At 36.7% G+C, this 20,782-nt stretch overlaps 2 long non-coding RNA genes across 2 annotated transcripts in view; one reads left to right on the forward strand and one right to left on the reverse strand.

Annotated features, from left to right (window-relative positions):
* LOC306663304 overlaps window positions 1-15,733 on the forward strand; it is a 32,753-nt gene extending 17,020 nt beyond the window's left edge. The window contains exon 2 of the long non-coding RNA XR_013764449.1: window positions 14,449-15,733. This is a non-coding gene — a long non-coding RNA (uncharacterized lncRNA). The remainder of the gene's footprint in view (window positions 1-14,448) is intronic.
* A 513-nt stretch (window positions 15,734-16,246) lies between these two features.
* Window positions 16,247-18,231, reverse strand: LOC306663295. The gene is made up of 3 exons (XR_013764439.1): window positions 18,103-18,231; window positions 17,862-17,922; window positions 16,247-17,283 (listed from the first exon to the last, which is right to left on the reverse strand). It is a non-coding gene; the product is annotated as an uncharacterized lncRNA (long non-coding RNA).
* Between the last annotated feature and the right edge of the window lie 2,551 nt (window positions 18,232-20,782).

A 20,782-nucleotide genomic window follows, 5' to 3' on the forward strand; every position in this document is an offset into this window, starting at 1 on the left:
AAATGGGTAATAAACACATGAAAACATGGTCAGTGTCTGTACTCACCCAGGAAATGAACATTAAAACCATATGAGCAGCCATTTCACATCCAGCAGGAAAAGTTTCATCCAAAAATACCAGACAAAATATGTTTTCACAAGTATGTGTGAAACTTAAAGCTTTGCAAGGGTTTGAGGCAATTTTAAATGGAGGTACCACCATGCAACACTAAACTGTGATTACTAAAATATTTAGGCCTTAATAAAGAATTTCCACATATGGGGGTGCACACAAAGACAACAAAGCAAACACTAAAACAGCTATCTGTGTGCCATGTCCATCTGCAGGTGAATGATCAACAAAATGTGCTACATGTATACCATGGAAACTAGCTGGGGTTACAAAAACTACATATTGTCATATACTTCAATAAGGATGAACACCAGAGACATTATACTTACTGAAGGAAGCCAGTCATAAAATAGCCAGAGTGGTCAGATTAGGAGAGATAGAATTGGAGTGGTTGTTGCCTGGAACTGAGGGAAGGGGAGTTAGCTTTTAAATGAGTTTTAGTTTGAAAAAATATAAAGTCTCTGAAGATACATGGCAGTGATAGTTGTATATCAGTGTGGGTTCTTGTAATAGAACAGAATTATACAATTAAGGTGTTAAAATGCTCCACTTGATCTTAAATATCTTTACCCCACTATAAAGTGAAAACTTTTGAATGAACTTTAATTATTCCAAATTTGGATCCTCAGAGGTATTTTAAGATAATTAACGTACGACTCTGAGTCTTTTGGGAGCATTTTGTATTTAATTATGGTATGAATTTTGATCATTTGCCCAAAAAATTGAGGAAAGTATATTATTTCTCTGAATGTCATTTCAAGTCAACATAACAGATCAGTATATTAGACTGATGAAATTACATATTAGTTATATAAGAAGTACAAATAATTTAGTTATTAGCAAGTAAAAACATACTCTTTGAATTAACTAACATTAAAACAAATTCTGTCATTTGTATTTTACATAGGACTGTCAATGATTTACCTACCATGAAATGGCCAAAATCATTCTGATTTAAAATTTTGGAAAAAGAAGAGAAAAGATAATGAATGACACATACATCTGATAACTTTTATTATGTGTCACAACAGCCAACACAGCCTCTCTTTCATTACTACATTCCAGTCTGCCAACATTAAAACACCTGTCATCTAATATTGTTAATAAAATAGAGAGCCTGCCCCTCACATGGAGGCAGTCTTAACCAACATGCTTTTGTTTCAATAATCTGAGGACAACTTTTTCTCATGAGAAAATGAATCCAATCAAGATAATGTGCCATTTGATTTTTACCCCCTGAAACAACTGTAAGTAACTTGGTGGAAGCACATGTTACAACATTTTTGCTTCCTTTGATTTTCTTAAGTTCCCCTCATAATCGTGCAGTCTGGACCCCAGCAGTGATGACCTGCACACAGGAGGAGGGCAGGTGGGAGAGACTCCAGTGAAGGCTTCTCACCAAAGGAAGAGTAGAGCCTCGAATCTGCACTGTGTCCTAGAACAAAGGGAGAACTATCAACTTCTGTTAACATTCTCACGTGCTGGCCCCTGGAAGGTGACGGGTTTCCTCCTGTATGTGTCAGACATAATCCCACTAGGTGAATGTTCATCACTCATTTCCTAACAAAGACACAATTCAGAGTCAGGATGTTTAACAGAACTTCGTAGACTACAACTATTAAAATGTGCACACATGGTCAGATGCTGTCACTGAGCCTGCCCCCTACACCGAGGTCGGAAGCCGTCACTAAGCCCATCCCCCACACTGAGGTCATAGCTGAGCCTGCCTTCCACCCTACTTATGAGGGACTCTGTGCCTGCCTCTGTGCTGACTCAGCGCACCCTTGCTGGGGTTCCCCAGCTTCTTTGGAGGCTGGTGTAGGCATTTTGAATTATTCCTGAGGGTGTGGTCATCATCATTGGAAGGGTGACTCCCTTCCTGAGACACCTACAGGAGACTGGAGGCCCTTTGACAGATACCTCTATCTACTCACTTATTTCCTACACCCTTTTCCCATCCTCTTATTTGCAACTGGAAATATTGTAAATAGTAATTGAACTGATCCTGTTTATTTTAAAAATATTAAAGTCTTTATAGGGGCTATCTGGTTCAGGGCTGCATTTTCTTTGTATTGGGTGCTATTGGCATTGATCTCTCCTTCAAAGGAGAGGTAGTGGAAAACTGCAGGACCATAATAAGCTTGCAGGGGGCAAACTTCAGTATCTCTGATCTTCACTGCTAGAGGGGAATATACAGAAACAGTACTAAAGAACGGGGGAAGAAAGTGTTCCTAACTAACCAAGATGTTATTGTGATAGACACCAATGACAGCATGGCAGTAGAAATGACAGAAAAAGAGTTTAGAATCTGAATGATTAGAATGATCTGTGAAGCAAAAGATGAGATAAGAGAACAAATGCAGGCAAGGCAAGACCATTTCAGTAGACAGTTAAAAGAGAAAATGCAAGAAGCAAAAGAACACTTCAATAAAGAGAAAGAGAATCTGAAAAAAAAAAAAAAAACGAACAGAAATACCTGAAATGAAAGAAGCGATAAACCAAATTAAAAATTCAATAGAAAGCATCACCAACAGAATACACCTCGTGGAAGACAGAAACTCAGACAATGAAGACAAAATATTCAATCTTGAAAATCTTGAAAATAAAGTTGAACAAACTGAGAAGATGTTAAGAAGTCATGAATGGAAACTCTGAGAATTATGGGATATCATGAAAAGACCAAATTTAAGAATTATTGGGATTGAGGAAGGCACAGAGATACAAACCAAATATCTCTGTTCAATGAAATATTATCAGAAAATTTACCAAACCTGAAAATGAAATGGAAAATCAAATGCAAGAGGCTTACAGAACACCAGGTGCACAAAACTACAACAGATCCACACCAAGACACATTATAATGAAAATACCTCACATGTGAAATAAAGATAGGATTTTAAAGGCTGCTAGAGAAAAGCATCAGATTACATATAAGGGGAAACCAATATGGATATCAGCAGATTTCTCAGCTCAGACTCTAAAAGCAAGAAGGGCCTGGAACAATATATTTCAAGCTCTGAAGAACATAGATACCAAACAAGAATACTATACCCAGCAAAACTAACCTTCAGATTTGACAATGAAATAAAATCTTTCCATGATAAACAAAAGTTAAAAGAATTTACAAATAGAAAGCCTGCCCTACAGAACATTCCCAGCAAAATATTTCATGAGAAGGAAGTGAAAAAGAAGAATACAAGTCAGCAAAGGGAGGAACTACCCTAAAGGAAAAGCCAATCAAAGTAAGTAAAAAAAAAAAAAAAAAAAAAAAAAAAAATATATATATATATATATATATATATATATATATATATATATAAGCCAAAATGACTGGGAATACAAATCATCTCAATAATAACCCTCAATATTATTTGCCTAAACTCATCAATCAAAAGACATAGACTGGCAGATTGAATTAAAAAGAAAAACCCAACCATATGCTGCCTTCAAGAGACTCATCTCATAGAAAAAGACATCTACAGACTAAAGGTGAAAGGATGAGGAAAAACATACAAAGCACATGGACTCAGTAAAAAAGCAGGGGTCTCCATCCTCATATCAGATAAGGTAGACTTCAAACCTAAGTTAGTCAGAAGGGATAAAGAAGGACGTTTCATACTGCTTAAGGGAAGCATAAAACAGCAAAATGTAAAAATCTTCAATATTTATGCCCCAAACAATGGAGCATCTATGTATATCAAACAAACCCTTCTTGATTAAGAATCAAATAGACCAAAACACATTAATAATCGGGGACTTTAACACACCACTCTCACCACTAGATAGATCCTCCAAACAAAAACTGAACAAAGAAACTATAAAACTAAATAATACCATCAATGATGTAGAGTTAATGGATATTTACAGAGTATTTCATCCACCATCAAGCGAATATACTTTCTTCTCAGCAGTTCATGGGTCCTTCTCCAAAATAGACCATATGCTATGCCCACAAAAAAGCCATTAGTAGATACAAAAAAAATAGAGATCTTACCCTGTATCCTATCAGACAATAATGGAATGTGATTAGAAATGAATGATAAAATAACAAACAAAAACTCCATATACCTGGAGACTAAATTATATGCATGATGCAATGATAATAGAACACATTAGGGAAGAAATAAAAAAAATTCTTAAGGGTAAACAAGAACAATGACACAACATATCAAAATCTCTGGGACACTATGAAAGCAGTACTAAGAGGAAAGTCCATTGCATTGAGCTCATACATTAAAAAAAATAAAAAGTCAACAACTAAATGACCTAACACTACACCTCAAAGCCCTAGAAAAAGAAGAACAGATCAACACCAAAAATAGTAGAAGACAGAAAATAATTAAAGTCAGAACTGAAATCAATGAAATTGAAACAAGAGAAACAATTCAAAAAATTGACAAAAGAAAAAGTGGGTTCTTTGAAAAGCTAAACAAAATTGAGAAACCCCCAGACACACAAAAAGGAGAGAAAAAAAAACTCAAATTACTAGAATTCATGATGAAAAAGGAAAGATCATGACAGACACCATTGAAATACATAACATAATTAGAAGCTACTTTGAAAATCTATACTCCAACAAAATAGAAAATATTGAAAACATCAACAAATTTTTAGAGACATATGATCGTCCCAAAGTGAATCAGGAAGATGTACACAATCTAAACAGATCAGTTTCAAGCACTGAAATAGAAGAAGCAATCAAAAGCCTACCAGTGAAGAAAAGCCCAGGACCAGATGGATTCTCAGCAGAATTCTACAAGATCTTTAAAGAAGTACTAATACCAATGCTCCTCATAGTATTTCAGGAAATAGAAAAGGAAGGAACCCTTCCAAATTCATTCTATGAGGCTAGTATCACTCTGATACCAAAACCAGACAAAGACACATCGAGGAAAGAAAACTTTAGACCATATCCCTGATGAACATAGATGCAAAAATCCTTAACAAAATACTGGCAAATTGCATACAAAAATATATTAAAAAGATAGTGCACCATGATCAAGTGGGTTTTATCCCAGGGATGCAAGGTTGGTTCAACATCCAGAAATCAATAAATGTAATTCAACATATCAGTAGACTTAAAGTTAAGAATCACATGATAATTTCAATTGATGCCGAGAAAGCATTTGATAAAATACAGTGCCCATTCATGCTTAAACGCTAGAAAAAATAGGAATAGTAGGTACATACCTGAACATTGTGAAGGATATCTATGCTAAGCCATGACCAGTATTATTCTTCATGAAGAAAAACTGAAAGCATTTCCTCTAAAATCTGGAACAAGACAGGGATGTCCTCTTTCACCACTTCTATTCAACATTGTCCTTGAAATACTTGCCAGAGCAATTAGACAGACCAAAGAAATTAAAAGGATACAAATAGGAAAAGAAGAACTAAAGTGTCACTATTTGCTGATGACATGATCTTATATTTAGAAGATCCAAAAAACTCCACTAGAAAACTTCTAGAACTAATAAATGAATTCAGCAAAGTAGCAGGATATAAAATCAATGCATATAAATATAATGCATTTCTATTCATAAGTGATGAATCCTCTGAAAGACAAATTAGGAAAACCACTCCATTCACAGTAGCCTCAAAAAAAAAAAAAAAAAAAAACTTGGGAATTAATCTAACAAAAGAGGTGAAAGACCTCTACAATGAAAACTACAGAACATTAAAGAAAGAAATTGAAGAAAACCTGTGAAGATGGGAAGATCTCCCATGTTCTTGGATAGGCAGAATTAACATTATCAAAATGGCCATTCTACCAAAGGCACTATGTAGATTCAATGCAATTCCAATTAAAATCCCAATGACATTCCTCATACAAATGAGAAAGTAATCATGAACTTCATCTGGAAGAACAAGAGACCTTGAATAACCAAAACAATCTTGATCAGAAAAAGTGAAACAGGAGGTATCACAATATCAGACATTAAACTATATTATAGAGCAATAGTAACAAAAACAGCATGGTACTGACACCAAAATAGACAGGCAGACCAATGGTATAGAATGGAAGACACAGAGACAAAACCACAAAAATACAGTCACCTCATACTAGACAAAGGAGTCAAAAACATACAATGTAGAAAAGTAGCCTGTTCAACAAATGGTGCTGGCAAAACTGGAAATATATATGCAGTAAAATGAAATTAAATTTCTACCTCTCACCCTGCACAAAACTCAACTCAAAATGGATGAAAGATATAGGAATTAGACCAGAGACCCTGCACTTAATAGAAGACAAAGTAGGCCTGAATCTTCATCATATTGGCTTAGGATCTGACTACCTCAATAAGACTCCTGAAGCACAAGAAATCAAAGCAAGAATCAATAAATGGGATGGAATCAAACTAAAAAGTTTTTTCTCAGCAAAGGATACAATAAAAAAATGTGAAGAGAGAGCCTACAGACTGGGAGTAAATCTTTTCCACATGCACTTCAGATAGACCACTTATCTCAAAATTTATAAAGAACTTACAAATCTTTACACCAAAAATACAAAGAACCCAATCAATAAAGGGGCCAAGGAACTGGACAGTCACTTTACAGAAGAAGACACATAGGCAATTAATAAATATATGAAAAAGTGTTCAACATCTCTAGTAATTAGAGAAATGCAAATTAAAACAACTCTAAGATTTCATCTTACTCCAATTAGAATGACTTTTATCTAGAACGCAAACAATAATAGATATTGGCGTGGATGTGGGGAAAAAGGCACACTTTTACATTGCTGCAGAGTTGCAAATTGGTGCAGCCACTCTGGAAAGCAGTATGGAGAATCCTAAGAAAACTTGGAATGGATCCACCTTTTGACCCAGTTATCCCACTCCTCGGTTTATACCCAAAGGACCTAAAATCAGCAAACTATAGTAACACAGCCACATCAATGTTTATAGCAGCTCAGTTCACAATAGCTAGACTGTGGAACCAACCTAGATGCTCTTCAACAGATGAATGGATAAAAAAAACTCTGGTATATATACACAATGGAATACTATTCAGCCGTAAAGAAGAATATTATGGCATTTGCAAATAAATAGATGGAATTGGAGAATATCAAGATAAGCCAAGTCCAAAAAACCAAAGACCAAATGTTTTCCCTGATAAATGGAGAATGATATGATGAGGGTGGGGGGTGGGGAATGAAAGAATAATGGGGGAACTTTAGAATATGTAGAAGGAAATGAGAGGGAAGGGGTATGAAAAATGGTGGAATGAGACAGACATCATCACCATATGTACATGTATGATTACACGAATGGTATGAATATACATTGTGTACAACCATAGAAACAAAATCATGTACCCCATTTGTGTACAATGAATTAAAATGCAGTCTGTAAAAGATTAAAAGCTAAATAAAAACTGTGCACACACATTTACATGATTATGTTTTTCATTCTGTAAAGAAATATGAACACATAAGTTTGAAAAAATGCATGGACTAACATACTGAAATGTATTTAGATAATGAATCTGAAATAAGGGTGCATTTGTATTTAATCAATCAAAATAAAAATTTTCAGAAGAAATATATAATGCTTCTTCAAGCACAAAAGAATTATTCTAATGTGTAAAACTTCATTATTTCTGCATCTTTTCACTTCTGAAGTCATCAAGGAAAACCGAATCTACTCTGCTGTCATCCTACTCTATTTAGAAGGACTATCACATAAGAGGAAAAAAAAATCAAAATTCTGACATGGGTGTTGAGAATGAAAAACTCTTGTATAATCTCAGAAGGAATGTAAAATAGTATACCCATTATGAAACACTGGGAGTTCCTTTAGAACTAGCAGTAAAACTCACAGAGGATTCAGCTATGCTGCTACTAATGAGTGTATATCGAAAGGAAATGAATTATACCAAGGAGATGGCTGCACTCCCTTGCTAATGGTAGCCAAGATATAGAGTCAAGCAAGTTGCCCACAAATATATATGTGGACAGTGGAAAAGTGGTAGAGAGGATGAAGTTGGCAGAGCTAAAGTGGTCGGGCACTCTCCCTCCAAGAGTCCAGAAAAGAGGCAGTGAAAGAACAGCCAATAGAGAGATGCAGGGAAGAGTGAATACTCTAAAAATAATGCCACAGCTTTAGATGGAGGGAATAGGAGTTTGGTGACCAGATTAAAAATAAGGACCAGTGTTGGATCAGGGAGGGGGTAACGAAAAGAGACAGAGGAAGAGGAAAAACCATCAACTTACTTCCTCAACAATAACTGGAAAGAAAAAACAGTCCAAGTTAAAATAGGACAGGCTCATCAAAGAGAGAGAAGAGAATCAGAGTTTAACCCACATTTTGGACTTGGTGCTATTGGAGGCAGGGCAGTCAATCTCTAGAGCTGGCTAATCTTCCTAGAAGAATTGAAGTCAAGACACCCTCTGCACCTTCTGATAATAAAAAATAAAACAGAAGGAATGCCTCTGAAAGGGGTTGCCTCAGTAATGCATCTTAAAAGAACTTGCAGAGGGATTGTTGCTAGCTAAAGGGGACTGAAACCTCTTCCCCTTCACCTCATAAATCTGACCTGAGAGCTCATCCCCTAGGGATAGATAACATCAGTCCAGTGCTCAAAACTGCATCCACAGGTGTGGTGGCACATACCTGTAATCCCTGTGACCTTCAAGGCCCAGGCAGGAGGATCAAAAGTTCAAAGCCAGACACAGCAATTTAGTGAGGGCCTAAGCAACTTACAGAAATTCTGTCTCAAAATTAAAAATAAACAGGACTGGGAATGAGATTCAGTGATTAAGCATTCCCAAAATGTCAACTGATATTCTAGCCCCATCATGGTGGTGCAGAAAACTGCAGTGAGCTTCCCTAGACAGGTTGGGGGCTTGTGTGCCACAGAAGCACCACAGAGCACCTGTGCCCTTAAGTCCTTTATTGCAGACGACCACCATGAACTTAGATAGCAACTGTCCAACAGAAGGAATTGGTACCCACGAATGAGAACTGTAGTAATTAAGAGGACAGATACATTGCAGACAACTGGGACAATACCTCCATGATGTTTGAGAGAGGATGGAGGCTTCTGTTCCACACATCACTTAAAGAGAGTCTATGGCCACAGATTCCAAACTTGCAGCAAGCACACAAGTTCCATGCCACTTGACAGGAGGCCATAAGAAGGGGAACAGATGCACAGCATCCAACAGAAATCAGTGCAACAGGTTGGAACCCTAAATCCTGGGCCCCACAACCGAGAGAAACAGCCAGCAGACACAGACCAGAATCCTCAAAGCATGCAGGCTCAGGCACCTGGTCCCCTCTAAACTGTGGTGTGTCTTGTCACCTACCTCTGTTCTGTTGTGTTGACACTGTTGGACACACAGACCTTTTCCTCAGATTGGCACATAAGAACAAAATCCATAATAGGACATAAGCAGGATAATAACTCACAGACAATTAGGTACTCTCTCTTCTGACACAACAGAAAGGTAGTAGGTAACCAGACACACCACAGTTTAGAGAAGGCTCCCAAGAATTGCATGAGAGCTGAACTGTTGTGATCTCCACACAAAGGGAGAAATTGAGGTGAAGCTGAAGATTGGTGGGCATCTTCTAAATGTCCTAAGTCCTTAGGAAATATAAACTAGGAAGACACAAGAAATTTCTTTACCATGGCATAGATTATAAAGAACTCTTATGTCAATATTCACCTTACATATATTACTTTACATTTTGAATTGATCATGTTTCCTTCTTATTGAATATTTTACTGTAAACCCACATGAGTGTATTTCTTGTAATATTTCAAAGTATTAACTGGAATATTCTCTACCTTTTCTTCCTCGCTCAGGTTTTCACTTGCTTTTCTTAGTCCTCTATCCAATCTTGAATAACCTGCTGCTGCCCCAAACTCACCCTACCCATCTTTCTCTTTTCTTTACTGTGGTTTGTGTTTTTCTATCTTTTCTCTTTCTGTTTTTCCTTTGCCCAATTTTTCTTTCCGCCTTCTTTCTACTCCTCTATAATGTAATAGTAATTTTACTACCTTAAAAAATAATTGCTCAACAGAATACAGAACATCACTACAAGTTAGTACACAGATTAAAGGAAAACAAGGAGAGCAATTTCAACAAACACACTTTCCCCCATCAAAGCTTATTAATAAGTGGCTTTTCTCTGAAGTGAGTGTAGTTAATAGTATTTAATACCTTTTGTCAAAGTGAAAATGATACTGGAAATAGCAGAGGATACTCATCAAATGGGAAAATCCATACCCCATACTCTCCCAGCATGTATTGCTTAAGCAAAAGAAGCTCATTAAATAGCCCATTGCATGAAAGCAGAAGGAAAAACACTCTAAGCGAATGGGTAGACTTACAAACAATGTGAAAAACAAAGGAAGTGACCACCCCACACAATCTACAACATTTCAACAACTGATTCAATTGCCCACAGTGGAGGAAATGGCAGAGAAAGAATGTAGAAAGTTCAGTTTAAGTGTTCAATGGGCTAAAAAAGATGTAAGGGGTAAATGTAGAAACTACAGAATCCTGGAAATGAGAGACTGAAAAAATCAAGTTAAAATTCAGTTGAAAACATCACCACAAATTCAGAGCCCTTGGAAGACAGATGCGAGGCCAGGAATACACCATAAATCACTTTGAAAATTAAGTCAAAAGTAAAGAAAGATGTTAAAAACCATGATCTGAGTATTCAAAAATCTTGGGTACCAAATCTAAGAATCACTGGGGTAGATGAAGTTCTGAAATACAAATTAAGGGAATGCACAACAGTCGTTATGAAATAACATCAGATAATTTTCCAAACCTTAGTGCTCATGTAGAAATTCACATAAGTATTTTTTAGAATTCCAAATGGGCAAGATCAAAACAGATCCACTCTAAGACACATTATAATTAAAAAGTCTAATACACAGAAAAAAGGTAGAATTTAAAAAGCACAATAGGAAAATTGCAGGTCAATTATAAGCTAGCCTGATTTCTTAACCTAATCCACATAAACAAGGAGGGCTTGGAATAATATACACTATCACCCAAAAAATTAAATGGGTACAAAAAAGATTACTATATCCAGCATAATGATCCTTTAGAATTAAAGGTGAAATAAAAACTTCCAGGTCAAGGGAAAACTAAAGGAATTGATAACCATAAAACATCTACTATGAAACAAAATTCAATAAAACATTTTATGCAGCAGAAATGAAAAATAAATTCAGAAGCACCTAGAGATGGATGTCACAGGAAAAAATGTCAATTAGACTAGAATCAAGTGTGAACTAAGAACTAAGTACTAAAAATAAGCCAAAATATCAGAAAATAAAAATCATCTCTATAATTATGCTGAATGTTCAAGGTCTAAATTCTTCAATAAAAACACAAAGAATGGAAATATGAATTTAAAAAACACACATGTAAGAACCAACATTTGTTTTTATAAGGGAGTCACTTTTATGCAAAAATATCCATAAGCTGAAGTTCAAAGCATGGGATAATAGACAATGGAAATGAAGATCAAAAGCAAGGAGTGGTTGGTATTCTCATGTCTAACAGGTTGACTTCAAGCTGAAAGTAATCAGAAGGGATAGAAGGCCCTTTCATGCTGGTTAAGGAAACCATCCAACAAAATATGATTGCAAATATTTATACCCCAAACATCTATGCAACTACACACATAAAACAAACCCTTCTCAATGTAAAGAATCAAAGAGACCATGACACTGGGTGATTTCCACATACTCCTCTTACCATTAGATAGGTCATCCAGACATAAAATAAGTAAAGACTTTTCAGAACTAAAAAGCATTATTAATCAGCAGAACCTAACAGACAGCAATCAAATGTTTTCTTCATTGACACTTTTACTTAATTTTCAGAGGCACATGGAATTTTCTCTAAAATACACCATATTTTAGGGCCCAAACAAAAGGTAAAACACAAAAAAATTACAGATAATTCTTTGCATTCCATCAGTTAAGAATGGAATAAAATTAGAAAACAAGATAAAAAGCAGAAGCCACAAAACATATGAAAATTACATAATATACTTCTGAATGGAGAATGGATCATAAAAGAAATCAATGGGAAATAAAAAAAATGTATGTTATAGAAGTGAGAGGAGGGATACAACATATCAAATATTTCGGATAATATGAAGGCAGTTCTGAAAGGAAAATTTGTAGCTTTGAGATTCAACATTAAAGAAAGAGTTGGCTAATATTTTCTATTTTCTCTATTTCCATAGCCTGTCTAGGGCCAATTGTTCTCACCTCTAAAAGGACCAAACATTTCTTTCAGAATGCCCAACAACTTTTCATAGCCAACCTTGAGCCATGATGTATAATATCCTCCCCCTTTCTCCCAAAGAGTAGATTTGACCAAAGATTGCTGACATCCTCCTCCAAGGTCCCTGAACACACTCTTTAAAGACAAGCGAATTCAACTCCTTTTAGGCTGCACTGGACCTGGTGGAAATGTTTTCCTTGCTTATAAGTCTCACTTGATCTCCCTGATGATGCCATCTACACTACAGGCTGTCTGATGTGGGACTTCTCCCCAAAAGTCCCTGAACAAAGGGGCACTTGTAGCACAAAACCATATGTTTACTTTTTATTTAATTCTTTAGTTCTACAGAGCTCTTGCACTGCTAAACCATGCCTGAGAACCCAATGAAGGTAATGGCATAATGGACAGCCTCATCCACCCATCACACAGTATATTAAAAATTAATTCATATACTTCTTGAGAATTTTACAACCATTTACATAATTATAACAAGAGTTAGAATTTAAGTATGCTGCATGTCTTCAAAATTTCCAGTACAGTATGCCATTTAATAAAACCTCCTCGTGTTCATCTCAGTTCATTCTGCAACATGATCCAACAAAAGACTGTGTGGAAAATGCATGCATTAAGGAACAGATGTGGCCCAAGATTCTAGAGATTATTGTTCAGGTTTTTGGAGAACAACAAAGGGGCCATGTGCAGGCCAGTCAAGTGTGCATGCCTATGGGCCCAGTTGCTAGGAGGCTGAGGCAGGGTGACCAGAAGTTCGAGATCAGCCTCACCCCATCTCAAATTAAAAGTTAAAAGAGCTATGACAAAGCTCAGTGGTGGAGCACCCCTGGGTGAAATCCAAAAGATGGGAGGGAGGAAAGGAGGAATAAGGTAGTATTACCCAAATCTGCAATGAAGCTGCTGTGGAGAGGCCTAAACTAACAATATATACAATGTGTAATGAAATTTAAAAAGGCACAAAGGCTGAATTTTCAGGTCTTGAAATAATAATTGACTTTTAAGAAGGAATAGTGGACAGTAACGTAAGGAAAATCAGAGGAATCCATGGTGACATCACATAGTGGGGCTAAGAACAACACTAGGGAGGGTGTGTACAGAAAGGGTAACCTGAGTCTGTACATACATGTGCAAATGCGTATGCATGTGCATGTGTCCAAAGGCATGTGTGGTAGCAGTGGCAAAACTCCTCCCCCAAGGTATTTCCTTTGTTATTTCACTTGATGCTTCAAAAAACACTCACATGATCACCATGACAGGTTTTATGTCCTCTGTGATTCTGCTTTGGAGCTTAGCTGGTGCCTGGTGCACAGAAGGGAACATTAAATTATTTCTTGGGAAAAAAAATCCTCTAATAATACACACTGTGATTAATTTAATTATATTATGAGATTTAAATAGAAATGAATAGCTTGTTCCCTTAAATATTTATATAGTTCTTCCATCTCTGTTTTCAACTGAAATTGTTGAAAACAAATTTTTTCCAAGTAAACTTCAGTTTAATTCAACTGGACTAACAAAAATTTGGAATATGACATCTGAATATATGTTCTTATGATGATCAATATAATACTAGAATCTTAGAGCTTGAAGGATTTTAATTTACATAAACACATTAGAAAGTAATTCTTGCTTCTGAATTGGATAGACTTTAGACACCATACACAAACAAGTCACTCTGATTCACATCAGGGTTTCAAGGAACATTGAGGAGTCATGTGTGGTGGCACATACCTCTAATCCAAGTGACTCAAGAGAGTGTAGCATGAGGATTCCAAATTCAAAGCCAGCCTCGGTAACTTTTCTAGTCATACAGCAACTTAGTACACTGTCTCAAATTAAAAATTAAAAAAATATTGGGGATGTGACTCAGTGCTTAAGCACTCCTGATACATAATAACAATAATTTTGTCTTTCCCTCTGTTCTCTGACCATGGTAATTAAATTTGGAACCTCTGAAAATTTTTATTTTGTCACAACATAAAGTCATGAGATATTTGAGGATACACAGAAAACATCAGAATCACCCATGGGCATGAAAAAAATAATTATGAGACCAGAGGTTTTAAATACAGAGCAATCAAATCTAACAATATGTAAAGAGATTTAACCCATAAAAACATGTTCTTTCACATTTTCATGCTGATGTAATGCCCATGTCCACCCCAGGGTGCATTTCCAACACCTCTGACCAGGCAAGGAGAAATGAAGGTGCATACCCTTTCACACCCCTACAGTACTTTTCCCAAGAAGACGTCACTGGCTGAAGGCAGAGCATGACTGTAATTCCAACAGCTCAGGAGGCTGAGGCAGGAGGATCACAAGTTCAAAGCCAACCTCTGCAACTCAGTGAGGCCCTAAGATATTCAGTGAGACCATGTCTCAAAATTTTTCAAAAGTTAAAAATTGCTGAATTGTGGCTCAGTGGTTAAGCATCTCTGGGTTCAATCCCTGGAACAAAATGAAAGAAAATAAATAAAATATCATTCAAGGCTGAATGGATCTGAAACAAGTGAAGGCCTCACAACATTTCTACATAGAAGGATTTTCTCTAGAGTGAGCTCTTCTGTGGTGTTCAAAGAGAAGTGGAAAGTTAAAAATGTTACATCTCTTAAAGGACAGAAGGGATTTCCCTGATGTGAATTATTTTATAATGTTCAAGGAAATTCTGAGAGTTGAATACTGTCCACATTGCTTATCCACAAGTTTCCCTACAGAGGAGTCCTTTCACACAACTGAACAGAACCAAAATATCTAACATCTTCACATTTCTTGCATAGGATTTATTTTTTGGACATAAATATTTCAACATCAATCTTCTCAGTCCTTAGAAGGAACTGGAAAAAACTGGAAGGCTTCCCACATTTCTCACATTCACAGGGCTTCTCTCCACAAGGACTTTCATAGATGAGGAGAAAAATGAAACATCACACATTTAGGGGGGTTGTTTTCCAGTGTGAGTGAAGTGGCTTTGAAGGCAATTGGAAAACAGAATGATTTGCCATACTTTTCACATTTAAAATGATAGTCAGATGTGGTGTTATACATCTGGAAATCCAGTGATTTGGGAGACTGAGGCTGAAGAAGGAAAAGTTTGATGCCAGCCTCAGCAACTGAGCAAGTCCCTAAGCAATTCAGCAAGTACCTGTCTCAAAGTAAAAAATAAATAAGTAAAAAAAGGACTGGGGATGTGGCTCAGTGGTAGATTGCCCACAGATTAAATTCCCAGAACAATAACAGAAACTATTCTGATGTTTGAGACCATTCATTTCTTTGAAGGTGAGAAGGAATATCAACTTACTACATTTTACATTCAAAGGAATTTTCTCCAGTAACCTTCTTACTGTCTAGGAGTAAAACAGTAAAAAAAAAAAAAAAAGAAAGAAAGTTTTGCCATTGTTTTCATTAGGAGAATTTCTGTCCTACATGAATTTGTTTGTGTAAGTGGAGCTGACTGGATCTAGCAAAGCCTTCACCACATTATTTACATTCACAGGACTTCTGTGCAGCATGAGTTTATTCAGAAGAGTGAAGGTGAGAGAAATGAGTGAAGGCTTTCCCACAGTATTCACATTTATAGGGTTTCTTTCCAGTATGAGTTTGTTCATGTATTTAAAGGTTAGAGAAACTAGTGAAAGCTTTTCCACACTGTTCACATTTATGGGGTTTATCTTCAAGATGAGTTTGTTTAGGTATTTGAAATTAAAAGGAACTAGAGAAGATTTTCTCACACTGTTCACATTTATAGGATTTCTTTCCAGTATAAGTTCGTTTATGTATTTGAAGGTAAGAGGAACTAGTGAAGATTTGCCCACATTGTTCACATTTATGGCACTTCTCTCCACTATGAGTTTGTTTATGTGTTTGAAATATGAGGAACTAATGAAGGCTTTCCCAGATTGTTCACATTTATAGGGCTTATCTCCAGTATGAGTTCACTTATGCATTTTAAGGTCAGAGGAACCACTCAAGACTTTTCCACATTCTGCAGATTTACAGGATTTCACTTCAGTATGAGTTTGTTTAAGTATTTGAAGGTAACAGGAATGGTGAAGTCTTTCCAACACTGTTAATATTTATACGACTTCTCTCCAGTATGAGTTCGTTCATGTGAGTGAAGGTGAGAGGAACAAAGGAAGGCTTTCCCACATTGGTCACATTTATAGGATTTCTCTCCAGTATGAGTTTGTTTATGCATCTGAAAGGAAAAGGAACAAATGAAGGTTTTGCCACACTGTTCACATTCATAGGGCTTCTGTTCTTTATGAGCTCTTTGATGTGTTATAAATGAACCTTGATGTGTGAAGGCTTTCCCACAAACTTCACATTGATAGGCTTTCTCTCTAGCATGTGTTCTTTGATGTATTCTCAAGAAACTGGGGTAAACAAAGTATTTCCCACATACTATACACTTAGAAGGTACATTTCCAGTGTGTATGATCATGTGCATTTGAACATGTGAGAGTGAACTAAAGGTTTGAGCACACAGTTTACATTCATAGGGTTTCTCTCTAGTATGAGTTCTTTGATGATTTCTAAATAAACTGGGAGAAGGAAAGGTTTTACCACAAACTTTACATTCAAAAGGTTTATCCCTACTGTGTGAAATCAAGTGTCTGTGAACACCTGTGAGAGAAGAAAACTCTTCACCACACTGTGTATTTTTGTAGGGTTTGTGCCACTATGAGTTTCTTCATGCCTTTGAATGGAATTGAAACACCTGGAGACTTTCCCACATACTGCACTTTTTTTAGGTCCCTTTCTAGTGTGTATTAACATTTGTGTTTGAACACTTTTGCGAGAAACCAGAGATTCCCTGAAGGATTTAAATTCACATGGATCCTCTTTATATTCCTCATGCATGTAGGGTTTGTGTGCAGAATAAGGTATGATCTGCCTATAAAGGAATGAAGTGGACACAAGAAGACTTCTCCATACATAATGCATTCACATGGATTTACTCTATTAAAGACTTTCTTTGTCATGTTATGAACGGGAAGGAATCTAACTGAAAGTTGTCCCACACTATCTCCTTTACCTTGGAGTTTTACCATATGACTTCTATAAAGAATAACCAGCACATTATCAAGGCTCGATTCATTTATGACTTTCTATTTATTAACAGGTCTTAGGCTTACATTACTACCAACATCAGGTAAAGGTTACATTTTCTGACTTATTCAAATTGTCTGACAATAAACAGATTGAATCAAGAAACAATCCTTTCCAACACAGCTTCCCTATGCCTATTATCTAAATAGTAACTTTTATACCTGAAGTAAAATACCATTTTTGGTATGTCAACTCCTTTGAAAATACTCAATATCTGTTATAGTCAAGTGTATGTTTCTTGCAGAAAATTCTATATGGGAAAATATATTTCACAATGTGCATCTATCTTTGGTTGGTTTGTTTTAAGTAACATGACACTCTGATTTCCTCAAGGACATTGCTTCCTCCTGTGAGTTCAATTACCTTAGATTGCTTCCAGAATTTTTTATCTCATCTTCAATGCTCTTGTCTTCCCATTTGTTTACTAAAATGCCAACCCAAAACAATCATTATAAATTATTAGGAACTATGAAAAGTTTGTCAAATTCTAGGTGCCTTTTATGCTACAGTAATTTACCAAAGGATTCTCTTTTCACATTCTACAAAGAGGACCAAAATAAACACTTTTTCTCTATTTGATTAAGTACAGAAATGTCATTATTACCTATAGAAGCCAGGTTTCTGAAGACCTCCTGCATCACATCTCTGTAAATTTTTTTCTGAGAATGATCCAGCAAAGCCCACTCCTCTTGGGTGAAGTTCACAGTCACATCCTCAAAGGTCACTGACACCTAAAATATCCCACAAATGTGTAGTGGAGAGATGGACAGCATGAGGAATCTATACTCAACATGCATGATGCTCACATGAGGCAAGTCATTTACATCCAAGAATGACAACAGCTTGGGGGAAAGGGACCTGCTCCACATGCATACCCTTCACAGTATCTGGTCTCCAGATTAATTCTATGATTTGTTCCATCAAATGTTTACCACACTCAATTCCTCACAGCCATTCCAACACTAGAACTGGGTCACTGAATGGCAAACAGTAGAGTGTTTTACACCCTTCTTGGTTGTGAGTTAACAGGAACTAAGATGGACTCCTAGGTCACTCCTAACTTCTTGGTTGGTTTCATCTCTATTGCACATCCTAACAATGCCCTGTGCAGTAGAGAGCAAATATTAGCACTCCTGGAATTAATTACCCTTGGAAAATAATGCTGACCAATTAGGAAAATTCTGGAATCAAAAACTCAGCATTTGGGACAGATCCTGCCAATGGTTCACTGTGCCTATACAGTTACTTAAAACTTGGTATTTACAGATCTCCTGTTTTCCTTCTGGAAGTCTACTGTTCCATCCTTACAGATGTGCCTACAATCAGCCCCTAACCAAACCCTCTGATATGGGGTCACTAATGAGCTTACCTCATGGTCAAAATTTCAACCAGATGATCAAATTGTGTCAATTCTCTGATAATACCTAAAGAAAAACTAGAAGTTTGTAGCTGCTTTTTACTTCAGACCAAATTTAGCCAACTAGTAAACAACTAAAATGATCAATAAACAATAATTTGAAAATTTCTAGTGGATAATGTCAAACAAGTGTGGGGTAAGTGGAAAGATGGCATGTGCCTTAGAAATAACTCAATGTCCCCAAGATTTCACTTGCTCAAACAACGGCCTTACAAACTTTTATAAGTCTCAAAAGCATTCTGTTTAATAGACAGTAGAAACTAATTTTCCAAACCTCATGGGAACAATGATGTCCAATGATTGTCAAACTCTTCTGAACAGCAGATGTTTCACTCATGGGATGTACACTCATGTGCTACAGCCTCATGTTCAGCTTAAGGACACTTCGATCATGGATGGACCACGTGTGCAATGGTTGTCTGTTGTGAAAGAGATTCCTCATGACTCTAGTGATGCTGCTGCAATCAAACCTAAGGCAGGAACAATAACAAGGTGTGGTAAAGTAGCAGCTTTTCACCCCAGAATCCTCAACTATCTGACACTCCATGTATGTATGTGTAAGCATGCTAGGATGTTTGCACAGCAAAGGTACAGAAAATAAGATCAACAAGCACAATGGATTTCTGCCTCTGACACACAACCATACTCAATGACTTAAAACATGTGACATTCTGAGCACCACAGCACTACTAGAGGTTACAAGAAACCAAGAGAAAACCTTCAGTGGGCTGCCTGTATGCCATGGAAACATAATGCATGATAGCAGTTGTCATAGAGACAGATCCTAATGACAGTCCAGGAAAATAAGAACCCACGTGGCAAAGGAAACTGAATCACTCTTTTGTAAACAAAACCTTTATTATACATTCAAATGTGAAAGAAGCTTACAGAACATTTAGTTTTATTTACTTTTTAAAATTTACCTATAAATGGGTAAATAAGAAAGAAAAAAAAAAAAAACAGTAGGGATTGAATCCAGAGATATTTAGCCAGTAAGCCACATTCCCAACCCATTTTACTTTGAGACATGGTCTCACTATGCTGCGCTCAGGGACTCAGAAGCTGCTGAGACTAGCTTTTAAACTTGAGATTCCAATGCCTCAGCCTCCCCAGCTGCTCATATTACAGGCATGCACCACTGTACCTACTGGAAATTTACTTTTATTGATGAATAAGCGGATCTGTGGGCCCCTATACCTACCTGTGTTACAGGCTTGGTATTTGTGTCAAGATGCTATCTCAAAAACAGCCTTGAGAGCACCACCAACTTCTCAGGTAGTCTCTACAACTAAAGGTTTTTCTCAGCCCTCTCCTTGCATTCCTACTCCTCCCACTCATGTTTCTCCTCACCAATCCAGACTCACTTCTCTGAATGTCACAGGCAGGCAGCTGTAGAAGGAAAAATCTCACACCTTGGCTGTCTGCCCCATTAGATTAAACAATGCTTATCAGTCAGAATATGAATAACTGCATTTTGCTGTGTTTAAAGAATAAAGAAGAATGGTGTTGGAGAGTGGAATTAATAGCAATTTTATCCTCAATATGATAGAGGGGCTAGGAATGGGTGATGTCTTAGTTCTCAATGATTGGAAAGCGTTTGTAAAAATGGTTACTTCTGCCAAAAACAAAGTGTTTTTACAAGAATACTCTGATTTAGACTGTGTTCATTCTGAAGATAATGCTCAGGGGAAGGTTAATATTGATTATAACAACTTGTTTGGCGTGGGTCAAAGAGGGACATTACAACAAGCTCAGTTGCCCAGAGTTGTCACTGTCCAGATTAGAACCTTAGTGTGTAAAGCATGGAGGACGATCCCACTCAGGAAACTTCCAGGTCCTTTGCTGTAATTCAATAAGCCTCAGGTAA

Source organism: Sciurus vulgaris (genome assembly GCF_902686455.1).
Source record: "Sciurus vulgaris genome assembly, chromosome: 6".
NCBI classification, from domain to species: Eukaryota; Metazoa; Chordata; class Mammalia; order Rodentia; family Sciuridae; genus Sciurus; species Sciurus vulgaris.